The 21,131-nt window shown below is 41.0% G+C and overlaps 1 protein-coding gene across 9 annotated transcripts in view; it reads right to left on the reverse strand.

The window, feature by feature from the left end:
* Positions 1-16,222, reverse strand: part of HDAC9 (histone deacetylase 9) — a 458,285-nt gene extending 442,063 nt beyond the window's left edge. For 5 of the 9 annotated variants that reach the window (XM_071735765.1, XM_071735762.1, XM_071735760.1 and 2 more), the window contains exon 1: positions 16,096-16,222. The gene's annotated coding sequence lies outside the window, so the exon portion shown is untranslated. Of the gene's footprint in view, positions 1-15,412; positions 15,544-15,866; positions 15,980-16,095 lie in introns of those variants that run through there. The other 4 variants (XM_071735766.1, XM_071735758.1, XM_071735755.1 and 1 more) reach the window with 2 other exon arrangements.
* Positions 16,223-21,131: the final 4,909 nt, after the last annotated feature.

Genomic DNA, 21,131 nt, shown 5'->3' on the forward strand with positions numbered 1-21,131 from the left:
GGGTCAGTGTACTCATTACAGGTTATTCTATATCTGTGGTCTTTATCTGCCTCTTGGGACTCATTAGCTGCATTTATGTAACTGTGAACACATTTACAATATATGTTCTTTGTACAATTTAAAGACCTGACCTAACAAGGGCAAATTTTGTTCCAAGTAATCGAAAAAACAATCAGTGAAATTAATAATGAACATAAAGTTAGGCTCATCTTACTGTTCACCAAAAAAAAAAAAAAAAAGCACAGCAAGATCATAGAAAAGAAAAAAACCCAGGCCTTTATTTAATTACACTATATTATTTGACCCCCATTTTACCCCTAAGTGCTTCTATAAAGAAAATTAATTGCTGACATATCTGTATTACATTAGAAAAGAAAGAACAAGTTTAGTATCTGAAACACACTGGCTAACAACATCAAAAAAGGAACCGATTTAGACTTAACAGAAAAAAAAAAAAAAAGGCTAACCCAAACCCATGCCTAAATGCAATTAGATCTTGCTGGCACTTAAAAAACAAAGTTTGTAAACACTGTTAGAAGTAATCTGATTAGGTTAATAATGAATCCTTGAAGGATATGTTCAGAAAGCAGAATAAACCTGAGACTTTCAACATCTTTAAAGACGTAATCAGTATGTCAGGGTTCGATTAAGCAGAGAAACTTACAAGTTAACACTGTGATTAAAAAACAAAAGATTTAAAAAAATACAAAACAGAACAAAACAATTCAAGCTGCCAACACACCAGAAGGATCTGTATCAGGTCCTACACTGTAATAGATATTTCCAACATACACAAGGCTAAAAGGCAGTCTTTTGAACTAAAAGCTATTTTGAACTGGTAACATCTCCAAGTTCAGGAGTTCCTGTACACTCCCCATCTTGGACTAAAGTAACTCTCCTGCTAAGCACCTGTACTAAGTCTTGACACTTCAACCAGATTCTTCCAGGACATCACAGCTTGATATCCCCACAACAACATACATCAGAATATTCTTCAACTATAATTCAGGAAAACATTAGCCTATCTCTCAAAAACTTTCATATTAGTATTTTAGATTCATCCTCTAAAAACAGCCCCCAACCTGCATACCATCAGCTCAGCCCTTCTCCTGTCATCATCCTACTACTCAGATGCCCCCTCTCATCACCTTGATTTAATCATCTACAGCATAACTACCAGTCCTGTAGTGGTAATTTACAGATCTCCTCATATCTTAATCATTTTCTCTGATCTCATTACAAAGCCTCAGCTACTACCTTGCAAATATACATCTTTTTTATATACATCCAACTTTAGGTTTTAGTTTATTTTTTAGATATTTGTTCCTCAGATCAAGCTTTACAACTTTCTTTAATTCCTTTCTTTCCTGGCACATTCCCATTCCCAGATGAGATGCATCCCACTGGTTCACTGTCCCAGGTGTCCATACAGCACCATTTTCAACTTGGGCTTGGCTAATCAGCTTAGATCAAGATAATATTTTGCCTGGATACCTACACCAACCTATGTCAATCTATGTAAGGCACAGGAGTAAATCTGTATATTTCTGCAATTTCTTTTCAGATATTTGTCTATATTCTCATTTTCATTTGCTAGTAATATAACAAAGATTAGTCCTGTTTAGATTTTCCCCTCAGTTCGTCCCATCAATCTTATTATTCTGATTTTTAAAAATCCTTTATTTTCAACACTACCCATTGATGTCACCATATTCTATGATTTGCCTTTCCCCATCTATGTTTTTTTCATTGATGACAGCACTTCCACTGTTGCTGAAACACAAGAATGCCAAAGGATTCCTTCATCTCATGAGTCATACTCATCACTAAAACTCAAAGAAAAGGCATAAAAGAAAACTGAAACTCACAAATTAAATTTCAGGGCTTTGCTGTCTAGGTAATGTGTCATCACTGTTTTGTTCAAAATGTCTTTGTGAATTGAAAACAGAGATAACATTCTCAATCTGTGCAATCTTTACTTTGAGCTAAAACCTTAGCTTTGAACCAAGATTATTAGAGAAAACGTATTTAACCTCTATACATTAAAAAAAAAAATAAATCACTGAGTAAGTTCAAAGAATACTACTATAACCAAACTGACAGGAAAAGATCAAAAGCAATAGGGAAAGCATTTTTAAATTTAGGCAGGTACAGTGCTACTTTTATAGAGCACTAAAGTCTAGTATCCATCACAGATACTTAAAGAAGCATTAGTCCTTGTTTTCACTTAAGAGTACTTCAATGTATGCTTTGCAGGATCAAGTTCTAAATTATGAAATCAAATTTTTAAAGGAACAAATTTGAAAGTATAAGACAAGATTCCACAGACACGCATGTTACTAATAACACCAACTCACCGTATACGTTTATTTATGAAATTTATTTACTGACTATGACTAGTTTACCACATTCCATTTGTTGGTGCTAGGTGTATGACACCTTTCCCCTGTGCTAGTCAGCATTTTAAACAAATGTGAAAATAAATTAAATTTTATACACATTAAATTAGGTTCTATATATACTGCATGTATGTACCAATATCCTGTATTCAATAATATTGTAGGTATGTATTGTAGTAATGTATTTAATGCTTTTCATAAAATTATCACACCACATGTTTTTATAAATAGCAGCTTAAAAACTTTATTTTGCAGAAGTGGCTTTGTTGAGTAAAGTTTTAAGTGTACTTAACTACAATTACATCAATTTGATTTTAAAAGGGTATGACATGTATTTTAGAAAGAAAGAAGTTCCATTGAAAACCCTGTGAAATAAATCAAGTGTAAAAGGTGCAATATTCAAAATTGCAGGTATCTAAACATTGCTACAGAAAATACTGTGTTTAAGAATTCTAATACAAAAGATCTCATGGTTCACAGAAGCACCTGGAGAGAAAGTGAAAACTCTGTGAGAATTTAAGCCATGAAGACTGAAAAAGTAATTCCAGTTGGTGCAACAGTCTCATCAGATGTACAACTGTGACATAAAGACAAAATGCCACGGAAACTACTCTAGAGAAAAGTGACCACAGCAGGAGTGCTTCTACAAGCCATTCAAGAAACCACATAGTGGATAGGAGAAATAAGTTAGGATAGAAGGATTTCTGAAACAGGTGGTTTGAAAGAGCAATTTGAAAGATACATTTTTGAAAAAGCATTTATCCAGAAAATTTCCTCATTTTGAGGAAAGAGGTAAAGAACCACTTCTTTTTTTTTTTCTTCACCAGGTTGTATGTTTATTGTTAATTTCACAGCACCTGTAGATAGATTTTCCCTTATGACGCTGTGAAAACAGTTAAGAAAAACCATGAATTACATTTAAATCTTAAGTGATGTAGACATCAATCAGACATGTAAGTCTGACCTAAATCCAGAAAGCTTTGGGCTGTCACCTATGCCAATTTTAAAAGCTGACTAAGGTTCTTTTTCACATTATAACCTTTCTAGCTACATTTGACAGTGTGCCTAATCTAAATGAGATCCAACAGAAGGACACCTGGATGACAGAGAAGGATGAATTGTTAGGATCACTCTGAGAAGGGAAGTGACTTTTTCAAGTGACAGAAGTGTACTTCCCCTTAGAGCTGCAGAGAAGGAGCAGAGCTATTACCAAGTTCTTTGCTAAGATCTTTATGGATGTCTCTCTGTAGCACTTGATGAACACTCAGCATTCACCTACTTCCTCAAATGTTTGATTCAGGAGCAAATATGTTGATATCATTTAAAGGGCAACTTTCTAGGAAGAACATTCAAGGAACGAGCTAAAAAAAGTTTGTTGCCACACTGCCAAACCATCACATCTCACCCTCCTTTTAGCAAGTCTCTACCAAAGCTTACATGGGAAAATTACAGAAGCAGATACTTCATTTCTAAAGGAAATCCCTTGGCACGAGTCAGGATGGTACAGATTACATAGCCATGGGGAGGTCTGGGAGGAATGTGATCACCCTGGGAAGGCCCCATGTGGATGTATAACTGTGCTATCAGTAAAATTTCAGTCAGGACCATGAATAATGCCAGGTGCTCCATGAGAAGGAAACATTCAAAGTTGGTTTAAAAATGTACAATATCTAGCAATTGCAAGCACTGAGCTTTGTGCAACATCTGTCCCTTCCCAACAGCCAGAGGCTGCCATCAACCCTGGTAATGTATCCTAGAGGCACTTTCAGTCAAGTGTCAGAAGAACCTATCTTCAGACCCCTCTCAACTCAGGACCTTCTCCCAAATCCACACAAAAGGCATAGCCTAGAAAGAAACCCTCAGACCCCCAAGACAAGTTTCCTGGATCTCACTGACTTCCCCTAAACTACTGAGGAAAAACTAGATTAAGTTTGCATCTACATATGCTAATTTTGCAGTTGGACAGAAACGAAGTTCAAGGATAAAGATATAGGCTCTGCCTTGAGGACAATGCTCTTTTAGGTATTTGCCAGACTACCTGACCAAGCAGTAAAAACATGGAAACCGACACCAGAAGTCAGAACTGCCCCTTCCCACTTATCACCCCAAAATAGGAGTGAAGTTCTAGGCTAGATACACGTAAAGGTAACTTAATCTGATTCAGCCGAAGAGAAAGCCAGGTAAGATAGGCTATGTATATTCTAATATCCTACCCCCTTGTCAGGCCCCAGAATCAGAGGAATTCAGATCTATCTTACCACCCATATCTGACAGGAGGAAAAGACACGAGTTTTTACATTCCACCATCCACCAGCTGCCGGTATGAGGGAAACAAGGACTTGAAACTCCACCATGCAAGGCAGGCAACAAAGCCCTAACCTGAAGCACCACTGTGACCTCTTGACTACAGCTCTAGATACTCCCAGTCTCCCATCTGGGAGTCTCTCCATCACTCCTTTTCTCTACTGGAGCTTCCTGCCTGTGGCTCAGTAGGCACCTTACTTAAGAAATGCAAAGCAGGAAAATTTGTTACACAGCAGAATCTCCAGGCTTGATTTCAGACCAAACACAGCTGTTCTACTTCTAGCATTGCTATGTCAGCTCTCTCCTGGATATGACTGGAACAGATGATCAAGTGAAGCACCATTGACATAGATAATACAACTACTAGTTTCAAGTGTCCAGTCCAGTCTAAAAGAGGGGACATGAATGAAAAGTGTCTCAAGCCACTTATCATTCAGTTCAATCTAGAAACACACAAAACAATGATGAAGCATTACCAAGTTACCATTTTTTTTTTCTCTAGGTTCCCCATCCAGGATGCATTTCACATCCTGGAAACCCAAAGATCACAACTACTGTCTCCAGACACCTGCTCACTCACATGTATTGTAAACAAACCAGACATTGTTTAGACTTAATCTCCTGGTCAAAAGCATGCAAAAGATCAGAATCATGTGGGAAGCTACTGATTTAGAGAACCAGAGACTTGAGGGATAAATAGTAAACCTAAGCTGGTTTTGAACATGTAACATGGGCAGGATCTGGCCAAAACATGTTGACTGTTCATGCTAGGAGCTCACACTCAGATTGCTTACTCATACTCCACTGACATCTCTAGCTAGGCCTGGAGAACCAAGTGCTGAAGACACTTGAGAAGTCACTCAAGCCTCCCTATTGCCTGCAAGTTTTCTGCTTTACTTGTACACAGTTGTGTGCTGTGAGCTATTAATCACAACTGAACAACATGCTGCTCAAGCTTTGCTGTTTTCAGTCTTAAGCCTATGCTGCTTTGGTTACCATCTCCTCACTACTGTCAAAGGCTGGCTACATGCAGACATTCTTTTGGGCTGCAGCTGGACTAGAAGAAGAGAGCTGAATGGTGGCTGCTGCATGACTTCTGACTTTGAAGAATCCACTCATTACCAAGAGGGTTTCTATGACTTGGATGCTGAGCATGGTGGGAATTGTCCCACAAAAAGATGAGCTCTTCTTTTTCCTTCTCCTCCAACAACAAGTTGTCCTTCTTGATTTTAAGTCACTATGAGGCTTGTAATCCAAAATTCTGCATTGTTCAGGCCAGAAAGAAGGAAAAAGGTACGATATGACTTGGTCCATGGTGGCTGCTGATGGCTAGTAAAAGGCTTTCTGCTTAAAGCTATGTGACAGACTGGGAGTCAGGGTGCCACGGAGACTGGGAAAAAGCTGTGGGGAAAAATATAGGGCAAGAAAATATCCTCCCTCACAGGAGGAGGCACCTCACAGGAGGAGACACCACCATGTTTAAGAAATTCTTGTACCAGCACAGAATTGGCTCAGTGTGTGCCATTTAGTGTGGATAGATAATACCACTGTGATTACTTATGACTACATAGTCACACCAGCCAGATAGTTTGCCTGGATAAGATGCTTCCCCTCACCACACTTCCAACCAGGTAGTCTGCAATGGGCTGGAGAAGGGACCTTGCAATATTGCTGGACTCCAGACCCTTCTTGATGGGATATGGGATGGGATATGGGATATGCAGATGACACCAAGCTGGGGGGGAGTGTCGATCAGCTGGAAGGCAGGAGGGCTCTGCAGAGGGACCTGGACAGACTGGAGAGATGGGCTGATTCCAATGGGATGAGGTTCAACAAGGCCAAGTGCTGGGTCCTGCACTTTGGCCACAACAACCTCATGGGGAGCTCCAGGCTGGGGACAGAGTGGTTGGAGCGCAGCCAGACAGAGAGGGACCTTGGAGTTTGGATTGACAGGAAGCTGAACATGAGCCAGCAGTGTGCCCAGGTAGCCAAGAAGGCCAATGGCATCCTGGCCTGTATCAGGAACAGCGTCACCAGCAGGTCCAAGGAGGTGATTCTGCCCCTGTACTCAGCGCTGGTGAGGCCTCACCTCGAGTACTGTGTTCAGTTCTGGGCCCGTCAGTTCAAGAAGGAGATTGAGGTCCTCGAACAGGTCCAAAGGAGGGCAGCCAGGCTGGTGAAGGGACTCGAGCACAGATCCTATGAGGAGAGACTGAGGGAGCTGGGGCTGTTCAGCCTGGAGAAGAGGAGGCTCAGGGGAGACCTCATTGCTCTCTACAACTACCTGAAAGGAGGCTGTAGCCAGGTGGGGGTTGGGCTCTTTTCCCAGGCAGCTCTCAGTAAGACAAGAGGGCATGGTCTTAAATTGTGCCGGGGGAAGTTCAGATTGGATATTAGAAAGAATTTTTTCACGGAAAGGGTGATCAGACATTGGAACGGGCTGCCCAGGGAGGTAGTGGACTCTTCGTCTCTGGAGACATTTAAAAAGAGACTGGATGTGGCACTCAGTGCCATGGTCTGGTAACTGCAGCGGTAGTGGATCAAGGGTTGGACTTGATGATCTCTGAGGTCCCTTCCAACCCAGCCTATTCTATGATTCTATGATTCTATGGTGCAAGTGACAGAGCAGTAGTCAGAACTGCTGAAGAAAAAAAAAAAAAAAAGCAGAAAATTAACTGAATTGCTGGACACTATTGCCAGCACCTTGTATGCTTAAGAATGCTTAGGCTCATCCATGATGAGCCTACAGACATGGGATGGCTTGGGATGCAGGCCTGAGCATCTAGAGGATATAAAGTTGTACACACAGGGAAATTAGTTCTATAATCAAGAGCAATTTCACCACAGCTACATACAGATTCATAGGCATCTACTGTTTCTCTGTACAAGATGAATTCCAGCCATCATGAGCTGTCATGGATGAAACTCTACATGCTTAGACATAGTCACAGCATTTTACTTCACCTAAATACTATTTATGGACACTCTAATTAGAGGGTTACCATTATTTGAATAAGTTTATAAAGAAATAAACATTCTTTCTGCATGAATCTCACAGAAAATGTCCTCCTTTGCTACTGACATGCCAGACAGAAATTGACTGCATTTAACCATATTGTAAAGAAGAATGTAGTTTAGATCTTTCTGTTATAGATGAGGCCAGTTTCCTCATAGCTCAGTATTCTAAAAAAATCAGGCGTTGAAAGCACACTCTTTCCTTCAGCTTCATTATTTCAGTTATTCAAATAATTCCAAATTGTCTCCAGTGATTATACACAAAGCTGTAATTACCTTCTGTGTCTGAGTAAAAAGAAAATAGACAAAATGCACCCGATTCGATACAAAAAATGGCAAATTTTACAACCTTACAGAGAATGGAGAATTGAGGTCTCTTCTGTTGATTCTTTTCCATTCCAGAAGTTAGGCACTCAACAGTGATTTTAATTTTTTTTTTTTATATTGTTAAATCAGTTTATTTCCACTGGGACAAGAAAGATGACTCCTTCTAATCAAAAACTTATCACCAAAATAGAGTAAGCCTTCAAAAAAATCAAGAAACAATCGGATGGTGTTATTATTTGATGCTACTGCCTATTCAGGCATAAATTATTCAACTCTGTACATTCTATACATTTATAGCACAACAGGAATATGGATATTAATATTTCAAAGTGGTGATTTTTTTTATTATTATTTCTTTGTTTCACTGTAAGACTCTTTGTTAGATCTTTCAATATTTATCAATATATCTTACAGTTAGGCGAAAGGGTTGTTTTCCTTCCATGATATATAAGGTGTTGATATGACCCTTGCTATGACTCTTGATCAAATGAGATAAAGAAAAAAAATTAGACTCTGGAACAAATCCAAGACACCATGCCAAGGAGAACAGTTTAGTAGTGACCTCTTCTTGAAGCTTCCAGCCTGAGGTTAGAAGCAGGAGGAAGATGAAGATGTCTTTGATTACATATTAACTTCCTATTGCTCCCAGGTGATACTTTTCTATCAGCAACATTCGTTGGCTGGGAGTATTTTCTAGTTGTCATCAGCCAATATGATGTTGACAAATCAAATTGCCTGTGTCAGCCCTTACCCAAACCCTCCATCTGCTTCCCAGAAATATTCACAACCATTTAAATCATTAAGATTTTACTGGCTTTACTCTCACATGCAATTCTTAGCATGAAAGTTACTTATTCTCCTTTCAGTGCAGAACTGCAATAAAATAGCTTCTATTAATTTTCTGATGCACTGCAAAAGAAAAATCAATGTAAACTGAAACTACAGAACTCAAATTTATTACTATTAGAAAATGGGAACCACAGGACTGAGTAACCCTTGCAGTTACTAAAATGAAGAGTTTTGCCATCAATTACTGATTTTTTTTAAAAGTATTTTTCCCACTGTTATACTTACCTTTATTTCTTCTGGTAACATTATTCTTAGTGTCTAATCTATACATTTCTAAAGATGAATGCAGAATGAAACATAACTGATGTCAAGTTTCCCATGCAGCATCAATGCTTACGACCCATACACAGAGCCTTACTTCGATTTTAAACAACTAACCAACTGAATAATGGTTAGAACTGTATGAATTCCTGATTCAGAGGAAATTATTTTTTCAGCTGTCTTCTACATAAAAATTTGTAGTTCTAGTAATGCCACAGCCAACACTATTCTATACCAGGCTAAATTTAAGAGAATTCAGATAAAGCATTAATCTTTCAAAACAAATAGTAGTAGGACCCTCTTTTCATAATAAAATATTAAACTAGTGTAATTATGTGTTATATAATGAAGTATTTTAATACATGATATAAAAGGTGAAAAACCTAGAATTATACATTGATTATTTCCATTAATCCTCAGTCTTCATTAGTAGTTTCTGACAAAAACTTCCTGACTAAAATGGGCAATTTTCTTTCAACATTGCTTAGCTTTTCCCGAAACTTTAATTTTACATAGGAAGTTCCACAAAATTAACATTATGCTTCAAGTTTTTAAGAATCATCTCAAATATGAGACTCCAATTACTATTAAAATTCTGGGGACTCGATGACAAAATGCAATTAGATTTAATTCAGAATAATTAGATCAAATAAGTAGCTAACACATTTCTAACCTGATGCAAGTCAGATTCTCATTTTATTTACCTTGACATGTGTCAGTAATATCAGCTCTGTAGACATCAGTCCAATTCTTTTGCCTAACTGAAGGAGCAGCATTAGTGGAAAAAGTCTGTAGATAAGATAATAAGAATCTGTATATGAAAATCTGATGGATCATTGCACTAATGTTCTGTAACTGCTTTAAGGATGAAGATAAGTTCATTGCCTTTACTCTGATTTGTGTATGTTTAGCACACACTCCATATCCCTTTGCAATGCATAGCTTAAAAAACAAACAAACAAAAGCCAAATAGGAAAAAAACAAGCTAAGCTAAAGAGTTTAAACCCCAATTCTATCCTTGGAAATCTGCGCGGCTCCGATTTGCTTTAGAATATAAATATATACCATAAATGACAGATTTCAGCCTTTTCACTATCTTGATTATAACATATCTGGAGCCGGAAGCAATATAGTGTTCTTTTTCACACAACTTTTAGTTCACGTATCATATGGCTAATCAATTTCAAGAAAGAAAATCAACCTCCATTAGAGTAAGCAAGAAGCATTTAAAATCTTTTTAAAATCTAGCTTTTCATTAGTTTTGATTATATTTCCATGGCCCTAAAATACGCTTTTTCACCCTCTCTCCTGAAGCACTTAGCCTGAAATCACTGCAAAGAATACGTGTCTTTTTTTCTCAAGACAGTACTGAATGTATTAGTTTGCTTCATTATCTATACTGAACTGTATTTTCATCTTTCTGACATTTATATGCATAAAAAATAAGTTATGGTCCAAACATCACCTGAAAAAGACAGTCTCTCAGTTGTGCCTCCTGTTCTCTTCCCAGACCAGTCTCTTCTTAAAAAGAGCCAGAGGTACAAACACTCACCAGAAATCAAAGGAGTGAGGAGAAACAATGCACAGACTTTGCAGAGGATAAACATCCCAGCAGCTCTCTCCAGAAGTACAGATAAACCCTCTTGAGCATAAACTAATGAGAAGCTGGGTCAGAAGTGACACTATAAATTCAATCAGTACTTCCATATTTCTCACAGATTCTCCACATAAACTGGAGTAAAATTGTGGAAGTGCTGTTGCTACACTGTGGTTTAGACAAAAAGGATTTTATTTGCCAGACACCTAAAAAAAAAAAAAAATCCTACACACTCCAGCAAGCTCTGTTTGCATGTAACCAGAATATACTGAAGAAGCTACAAAATTATATTTAGGCATCACTAAGGAAAAGTAGTGGTGAAGGGGACAGAAGTACACAGGTATGTTGGTGCAAGGAAAACGTACCTAGAGCATGTGCCAAAACCCATTAAAATTATATAGAGGCAATTGACCAAAAGTAAAGAAGATGAACCATCAAGGATTACTTCTGTACACTTTTGTAGCTCCTCCACTGCTCTGAGCATCTGTCTAAATTCTATCAGCCCCTCAGAGCTGCCCTAATGACTCAATGAGCACGAAGAACCGCTTCACTGCTGCCTAACTGCTATCCCAAGTTCCATGCTTCATGCCATTTCTGCTCCAGGATGGGAAAAAAATGACTATTACAATCTTCCATCAACTTCAGTAGAACCTCGAACAGGGGTTTCATGAACCATCCTTGTAATCATCTCTCTTTCTTCTGACACAAACAGATCCATCAGGAAGCAAAAATTTCACATGCAAAGGTGGAATCCTGAGCTCATTACAGTCAATGGCAAAACTCCTCATAGTTAAGTAAAGTCCTTTACCATTTCAACCAAGGTCCTAACACTGTTACTATCTCAGCAAATTGTGTAGAAGACACCCATTCCTACCACCTTCTTTTGAAATCTGCATTTTCTTCATAATCTCAAACCATACCAGTGATATGCACAAGGAAAAAGAAGATCTGATCAGCTCTTAAACAGTCCTAAAAGAAGTCTTACAATACTAATAGGCTAGTGCTGCTCAAGCCATATGTATCTCACTGAAATGAAGTAAAAACCTATGTCACACACCCATTTATCACATTAATCCTGTATCTTTTTCACTACTTTCTAATGAAAACGTCTTCACTTCTTCGCACACACAAAAAAAACACTGACTAACTTCATTTTCCAAAGGGAAAGACTGAAAGATAATTAAATTTAATAACATTTTCATACCAGGAGTCTAGAGCACAAGCCAGATGGAATGGGACACAAGGTGTGTGTGACAGCATACAATAAATATAGATACTTTACACTCTTCTAAGACACTTTGTGCAAGACATCTGCATTTACTAAGATTTAAAGATCTGAATATGAAAACTAGAGCACCTCCAAAAGGTTTCAGTCAGCTTTTCTTTCCTACATTCAGCTCAACAGCGTTATGTGCTCAGCACAAATCACCCACCTTCAAGCAAGCAATGCACACATGCAGGAGGAATGTAATAAATTTTGTATTATAAAGGTTATTATAATAAAATCAACACCGGTACAGTCTTACCTTGGTATGTGCTGAGGTTCACAATAGAATGCACTCATTCCAAGTAAGTTACATCAAATAAAGGATAAGTTCTTTGGTCATATATACTCATTCTAACCTAAAAACTCAAAGCCAAAAGGAGCAAATGAAAGGTGATTTGCCCAAGTAACGTTAGCTCTAAAATACCACATCACATATCAGTTTCAGTAAACAATCTAACCTTAGTAATTCAGCAATGCAACTTTCTCCTTTTTCCTTAGTAATTCAGCAATGCTTATATCTCTGGAAAACATTACTGAAATTTTGAAGCGTGACAAATACCTTTTATCATAAAATCAATCTTATGTCTTGGTGTGAGAAACTCTCTCAGCTCACAATTAACCTATGACTACACTGTAAACCAGAAGTACTGTCTTTTGCAGTTTATATACACATACCCAAGATAGCTTTCAACTAGCTAGTCTGAACAGTAACAAATATAAAATGGCAAGAGTACATTCAGTTTGGTAAATATGTACTTAATTTATATTTTGGATATGACTAGGCCATATTGTAACATTTTTTGCCATTTTTCATTGGTTATAGTTGTTCATACAGAACAGGATTTGTTTGTTTTCAAAACTGCCATTGTACTACATATTAGACGAATACTAAGAAACCATTCCAACTATATTTATTTACTCTCAGTATTCATGGCAATTCCTACGAGGATTCATATAATTTTTATGACGGGCAAACATGAGTTTCATCACTATTTTCAGTATGAAAATCGCATTTTTGACAGCACCTTCTACAGGAATATCTCAGGTAGTGAGAGGATCAACTGAAAATTATAGACAGTAGGGAGGATGTGACAGAAATAACTCTGCAGACACTAAAGGTCAGTGAAGAAGGATGGGGAGGAGGTGCTCCATGTACCAGAGCAGAGATTCCCCTGCAGCCTGTGGTGAAGACCATGGTGAAGCAGGAAGGGATGAGAGCAGGGGGATGCCCAGAAGAGGTTGTGACCACATGGGAAACCCACAGTGGAACAGACTCCTGGCAGGACCTGTGGATAGAGGAGCCCATGCTGGAGCTGGCTTGCTAGCAGGACTTGTGACCCCACTGGGGACCCCACACTGGAGCAGTTTGTTCCTGAACTGCACCCCAGAGAAGCAGAGCAGGGGAAGAGTATGAGGAGTCCTCCCCCTGTGGAGGAAGGAGCAGTAGAGACAACATCCAATGAACTGACCACAGCCCCCATTCCCCGTCCCCCTGCACCACCTGACAGTGAAGAAGGAAAAGAAACTGGGAGTGGAGTTAAGCCCAGGAAGAAAGGAGGGGTGGGGGAAACCTGTTCTAAGTTTTATTACTCATTATCCTACTCCGATTTGATAGGTAATAAATTGAACTAATTTGTCAAAGTTGAGCCTGTTTTGCCCAACACAGTAATTGGTGAGCGATCTCTCCCTTGTCCTTATCTCAACTCATGAGCATTTTGTTGTATTTTCTCTCCTCAGTCCAGTTGGGGACCATGGAAGAGCAGCTTTGGTGGGCTCTTGGCATCCAGCCAGGGACAGCCCACCACACTAATGTTACCTTCTATTAAGAAATTTAATATATTTGCCATTCAATCACAGTATTATCTTTTTTTTTTTCCTCAAAAAATTCTAATAGAAACAACTGCACCAAATTAAGCATGTATTGGGACCTTCAGTAGTGAAAACAATTTCACTTTTGTTTTTAAATGACTCTGGGTACAGGAAGACAACTGTAAACAGAAGATACACAACAGTTTGCACACTACTATTCCTGTTTCATCCTGTAGACTGCTCTTCATTTGTGGAAAAGCAGGTTAATGGAAAAGCAAACAGTGCTGCTTTCAAAACTGGCATTTTAATGTCAGGTTAAAAATACTTGTATTACCCATTCACATGGACTTTGATACTAAAATACAAAGGAATCTGACACTGAGAACAGTATTTTGGATAGTCTAAACTAACTGGTACTGCCTTTTCATCAGCTTAGTCACCAAGAAGTATAATCTTTATCAGAATTCTGAATTGACAAAAGCATTTTCATACAAAACATAGCTATTTCAATACTTGTATGAAGAAGGTGGCATAAGTGCTGGGTAAATATGACTGATTGCAGCTCTTCTTAGGGGTCATATTTTTTCCCCCAATATTTTGTTCCTTATTTTTGCCATTGTCATGAAAAAGGGTATTAAATAGTGTATTATTTGCATCATTGATGGTGGAAAGTCATCATAAATAGTTGAGACCTACCTATTTTATACAAATCACCATGAAACTTCAGTGTATGAAGTCACAGAACTGCCTTCCAAGACCGCTCCAGCATTATGACAGAGAACAAGCCTGCAGTTCTCTCTAAACAAAGTAGGCGTTCTGGGTACAAAATATATGTGGGCTGGGGCCACTGATATAGGAATGCATTGGACAGAAGAGAAAATGTAGAAATACTGAATAAAAGATCATTTAAAATATCTTCAGTAGATCTAAGAAAACTGCTGGGGAGTAGGGTCCATGAGTAAGGAGATGAGAGAGGGAAGACAGCAGACAGCATTTGAAAAATCTTAATCTGAAATACCTTCCTTTTTTTGTTCATGACTTCTCAGCAGAGCTTCCAGGCCTTTATGAGCTTGCAAATTAAATCCTGAATAACTGTCACAAAACTATTCTCCTGTCACAGGAAACAAAATGCCAAGCAACTAAAGCTGACAAGGCTGGAAGACAAATATGTTTAAAATTCCACAGTTTCTGTGTCCATTCTTCTTCAGTGCTGCTACTGACACAAATTCTCAAAAGCTTTTGCATCAAAAAAGAAACATTCATGCATTTTCATATATCAGAAGGTCACCATTCACTTCACTACTTCTCATCGTTCAGCTTGTTTTAAACATTTCTCCCCCTTTAAACGTAGTTTAACTGTTTTCAAACCTCCTCAGTGCACTAAAAAAAAAAAACACCAACAAACTGCCCTGGGCTACCTGTGAATCTTCCAAAGATAAATACACGTTTTGAGCAGTACAATACCTGCTTATTTTCTATAAGCGATAAGCACGAATGCTCACCGATCGCAATTATATTCCACTCTACAACAAAACTGAGACATTTTAGGTAAGTCGGAACAACTGTACCATTATCGGAAACTACCTGCCCGGTGCCCAGCGAACCTGCACATCGCCTCCCCGGGATGTACGCACCGCTTTGCCACCGACAGTAAAACCGCACCGAACTCCGGCCAGGCAGGAGGGACGAGATGCATCCGCACCTGCCTTGGGCCACCCAGGGCGACCGGCACCTCTGACACCGGTCCGGTAGCGGTGCCCACGGGGAGATCCCCGCCGCTCGCCCACCTGTTCGGATCCCAACAGGGAGGCTCCCCCCGACGCCCTCCCCCAGCTCCCCTCTACCCAGCCAAGCGTGGGGAGCCCGCACCGTCCTCTCTGCCCGCCGAGGCTCCAGCCAGCCCCCGAGCTGCCGTGGCACCAAAACCCCGCGACACGGACCCACGGGAGGAGGGGGTCGCAGAGGGACCCCCCCCTGACGGACCAGGTGAAGCACAGACACGCCAGACGCACGCAAAACTCCTCTTCCACTTACGCACCCGCGAAAGAAAACTTGCCGGGGGACAGCCACCGCCCACAGCCAGCCACCTTACCCGCCCTGACACGGCCCAACTTCCTGAAACCTTCCCAAAGGTCCCAAAAAATCCACCCCGGCGCGCCACGGCTAAGGGCCGAGCGGCGGGACCGGAGAGCCCCCACGGTTCCGCGCTCGCTGCCGGCAGCGCCGGGCGGAGCGGAGCGGAGGGGCAGCCGGCCGGTGCCACTCACCTTCCCGCGCCTCCGCCTTATCTCTTCGCTCGCGGGCTGCAACTTCCAGTCCTTCCCCCAACTGCCATCTTCCACCGGAGCGACGCGGGGAAGGAGAGGAGCCGGGAGGAAAAGTTGCGGCGGCGGCTGCCTCGGGGATTAGGTGGCCATCGCGCCGGCGGGCGGCTGTGCCGGCGGCGGGGCGAGCCTGTGCCGTTCGGGGCGGGGCGGCGGCAGCTGGCGAGGGGCTGCGCGCTGCGATCGCCGCCCGTGGCGACGCGAGGAGGATTTACTAAAAATAGCCGCTCGGCTCGGCGGGGGGGCGGCGGGGAGAGGCTGCCGGGCTGACGCCGCGCTCCCCGCCGCGGCCGCTGGGGGCCGAGCGGGCCGGGCTGGGGCGCCCCGCGGAGGGGACAGAGCCGAAGGGAGGGGACAGAGCTGAGGGGCGCGGGCGGCGGGGCAGAGAGACTCCCCGGGAGGCGTTTAGGGTCCGAAAGTGCCGTTGCCCGGGCCCGAATACCCGGCGCAGGCGAGGTCGGGCGGCGCTGCCGTCGCAGTGACGGTTCCCTCTGAGGAGGACAGCGGTGTCCGGAGTGTCCGGACCCCCCCCGCCTGGGCCCTGCCTCTCCCCTCCGCCGCGGGGCTGTGCGGGTGCCGGTAGCGGCGGGAGCGCGGCCCTGCTCGGCGGGCAGTGATGGTCGGAAGGGCTTCGCAGAAGGCCTGGGAAGACAGGGCCCGCGTCTCGCCCCCGCCGCGCAGGGCTGGGCCTTGGCCCCGCGGGGTTTTCGCCGCCTCCCCGCGGGAACCGGGTGGCGGCCGGTTGCGGAGGAGCCGCTCGGCTTTCTCGCCCCCCCTTGCCTCCCTTTGCACTGGTAACTTCGCTTTGCCGTCACGGGAAGGGATGCACCTGCCTCTCCCCCGGCTCCCCTGCCAGGGAAGGGAGAGGGGTGCTGGGCCCGGCCGTGCGGGGTGAGTGCGGACAGGCGGCTGGGACGGGCCCGCCGCTGCCCCCACGGAGTCTCTCTCAGGCATTCGCCACAGGGAGAAAGTGTAGGAGCTGCTGTACGGTCCTGGCGTGGTAGTTGTTGCTCTTCCCTTGGGCGGTCACATCCTGAGATGATTGGGTATTTCTCCAGCACTGCTTTCACCTTACAGTGTTTTTATCAGTTCCTGAATCCTGAATCAGTATCTCTTAGTATCTTCAACTACAGGATGCTCATCTTTCCGAATCCACGTTAAGTTTCTGGTAATGGTCAACAGTCTCCAGAATTCCCTTTTTACTAATATTGCTGGGTATAGCATATCAAACACTATCGTCAGTGGAATCTATCTTAACCACTTTTATTTCTAACTTAAATTCATGATAGATTTCTTCATTATTTGGGAGAGAAGGGAGTGTCTCCTTTTATTTCTCTCAGCTAAAAGAAAGCCTCAAAGCAGTTTTACAGAGTTCAAAAAAGAAAAAAATCATTAGCTATCTTCCACCTAAGGGCTTTAGAATTTGCATTTGTATTATATATTCCACTTATTACTGTAGTAATTTCACACTGAGCTTTTTATTTTATTTTTTTTAAGATGGATTGGACTTAATCTTTCATCTGTTTTGCTTTCAGATCTTTGATTTTCTGAAGCAAATGTTTAAAATCATCGTTTCTAAAGCTGGTGAAGAACTAGTTAGGACTGAAATGTAAAAATGGTGGCTAAAGAAAGAGGTTTGGAATTCAGGCCTGAATGTCATTGATTGCTCCAGGGGTGCAACAGATGAAAACTCAAGTGGTAAGCATTGTTTCTTTGTCACCCTCAGAATAAATCTGATTTCTCAAAATTAGGAATAAAATTGTGTCTGCAAATGTTTCAGTGTGGAAAGGGATCTTGGGAGTTTTTTTGGTCTCTCTTTTAGTTTGGAAATCAGTTTCAGTGGCATTGCTAGATGTTAAGCCATGTAGTAGTTCTAATGATACGTTGGCAACCCCTGCATTTATACTGAAATATAATGGGCATCTTTGAGACACCACTATGCTTTAGTTACTGCTGTACTTGCTCTACTCTCATTCAGTACTAACAAATAGAATAAACTAGTGCATGCTGTAATATTCAGGCAGTGTTTATTTTGCTTTTGTTGGATCTAGTATTGCTATTCATTACTACATTATGTACTCCTAATCCTACTGACCAAAATTTATTTACAGACTTGACTTCTGCTGGAGTTAATATGCATAGCTCTTCCTTCAAATGTAGTGTTCCCCATTTTATCACTGTCTTTCTGAGTTATTGCAAATATTTACTGAAAGTCATGGAGGTGAGAAAAGGATGTGGTATGCCTGCATCATAATTTATAAAACCTGAGATGAGATACTGAAATCCTTAAAACATTTTCATCCCTAAAAAGATACTTGCATCATTTTTCCAGCTTCATCTCTTCACATGTCTGCTGACATATGGTCTAATTTACAATAACTGGGTTTTTAAATGCAAAAAGCATGCATACTTATCACACAGAACATCAGTAGGGTCATTTTGGGGAGGGCCACAAAAAGGTTTTGGAAACCACATTGGAACAGAAAAATCGTCTTCCCCGTGGTTCCTCATATAAGGTGTTGCCAAAGCATCAACTTTCTTTTTTTTTTCCAGCCATATAGACTGAAAATATTGAAAGTAATTAAAAAAAAAAAACAAAAAAAACAATACATAGAAAACTGTAGCATTCAGTAAACAATTTGTCACATATATACATATTTTAGTATCAATACTGTGGAAAAATAGCTTTCAGAAGTACCCTGCCTTCACTGTAAACTACATTGGGTATTAAAAAAGCACTGAGATAAAAGATAAAAAGCACACAGCTGATCATCTACTTCCAACTGGGACAACTGCCACTAGAACAAATTGCTCAAGGCCCCATCCAAGTCCTTAATGTAACAAGGCAAAACTGTACTTCCAGCACCCATGGGCTTATTAATTTGTGTATCTGAGTAAGACAGAAGTAACCCTTGTCTGTGAAAATGGTTAAGCACTGAACAAAAGCTAAGTCTGCCTTATTAGCTGATGTCATATGCCACCTCTTTGCTGAAATGATCAGTCCTTTTGGATGTATTTCTGTTTCTTGACTCCTGGACAGCAGATCCTTTTCATTATCTCTGGCAGAGGCTTTAATGATTCTTCTTGTGTGTCATCTTGCAACAGTCCTATACTTCTAGTCACATCCAGAGCAGATTGACAAGACCTACTTTACAGATATGATTCTTAAAGTCGGATTGAGTTCAAGGAAGCAGCCACCTACTTGTTGAGTCAGATGAATAAACACCCTAAAACTTAGCTGGTGTCTGTTCTTTACATTCCTGTCCAGTTTTTAATGGAATTCCTGGCTCTGCTTTTTATCTTCAAAGTTCAGAGTCCAAGGTATGTGATACTCCACTGTAGAAATCACTAGCAGCCACCTCTTATCTGTCCCCTTATAGGGCTAGGTCCTTCTGATGCTTCAGATCACTTTTTTTTTAGTAGAATTAGCCTGATACCTAATATCCTAGCATTTATCATCTGTGCACCATGTAACCAAAAATGTGGCCCTTCTAATCAGTGTTGTGCAATCCTCTAGGAATACTTCATATATGCTTTAATGCTTACAAGAGTGCCTGCCATTTCAGTTATTTGTATTTTACTAATGAACGTTTTCATTAAGTCCACTAAAATGTTAAGATTTTTCTTCTCTACGAAAAACACTGAGATTTGATGGGGAGAGAAGCTGTAGCTTATTTATGGTGTCTCTTAGTTTGAGAATTAGTCAAAAGATCTTTTGGGTAAGACTGATAGCCTTTTAGTAAGTATCTTGCTCAGTGGCTTAACATTTTACATGTTTCAGATCGGGTATAATTGTCAGTTTTGTTTACAGAAAGTGTTTGCGTTTTACCCGAAAAAAGATCAGCGGTTTAGCTGATCAGACAGTTTTACGCAATTTGTAAATAACCACTTAACTGCTACAGAAGTAGGCAATCTAAATCAATCAACACAGATGCCAACATTTTCAAGATAATAAGGATTTTTGTCCTAACATTTTGAAAAAGAGTAGTTTTGTATATACCTAAATGTCTCCTGAAAATATATTTTCTACACAATGGAGATAATTTAACGTGTGATTAGCTCCTTTAGTGCCCAAGCTTTCAGGAGTGTGTACACATACCTACATTCGATTGGACTGTTCAGGTGGTTAAAAATAAACATTCTGTTAGCCCTTTTTTTTAGTGCCAGTGGTTAGCCAATATTTGGAACTTTGTGGGATCTTTCTCAAAAACATGATAAGAGTCAAATGTTTTTTGATCCCATCTTATTTGCAAGCAGAGAATATAAACAAATCTTGTTTCCTTGAACACAGCATGTTGTGAAATGAGGGACCAGACCAGGCTGCTTGCTCCTAATGCCAGTCCTGCACAGAGCTGTCCTGCAGCAGCACTGTGCCCCCAAAGGGTCTCTGTCACACTACACAAAGGTTTTTAAGTGTCCCGTAATCCTGCAGTGAACTGTGCAGAATTCACAGTTATTCATACAAAAAAAGGGAATCTAACTACAAGGCTTGGGTGTCTGCTGAAATATTTCTCACTAGCTTTGGACTGACTGGAGCTGAAGCCGAGGCCTGTCCTTGCTTTCCTATACTGCCTTTCACTCTTTATCCTTAATCCTCTTCTGTCCTGATCTTAAATGTGTCAGATTGTTGCGCTCTTGCCTGCTTTTTGTCCAGATATTTTGCTCCCATTTTTTCTGCTTCTGAGGTGCCAAGTTTTCTAACCTTGTGTTGAAGACATTGGCATGTCCCATTTTTTTGGTGCAAATGACCCCTCAGGTGTCCTAACTCTGCTCTGATCTCTTCACCTTGTCCTTTGCTCGTTCTGAACCAGATGTCTTTCCTGACGTCATCTGACAACGTGCTTTCTTCCTGTCTCATTGATTTTCTGATGTCCTGGCAAATGACTTACAGTTTCACCAAAGGAGTGCATTTTTATTCACACTTTATTTTACAAGTCTTGGCTTACAGGACTGAGCACCTTTTTCATCCTTGCTATGCT

Source organism: Heliangelus exortis, chromosome 2, assembly GCF_036169615.1.
Source record: "Heliangelus exortis chromosome 2, bHelExo1.hap1, whole genome shotgun sequence".
Classification (NCBI taxonomy): Eukaryota; Metazoa; Chordata; class Aves; order Apodiformes; family Trochilidae; genus Heliangelus; species Heliangelus exortis.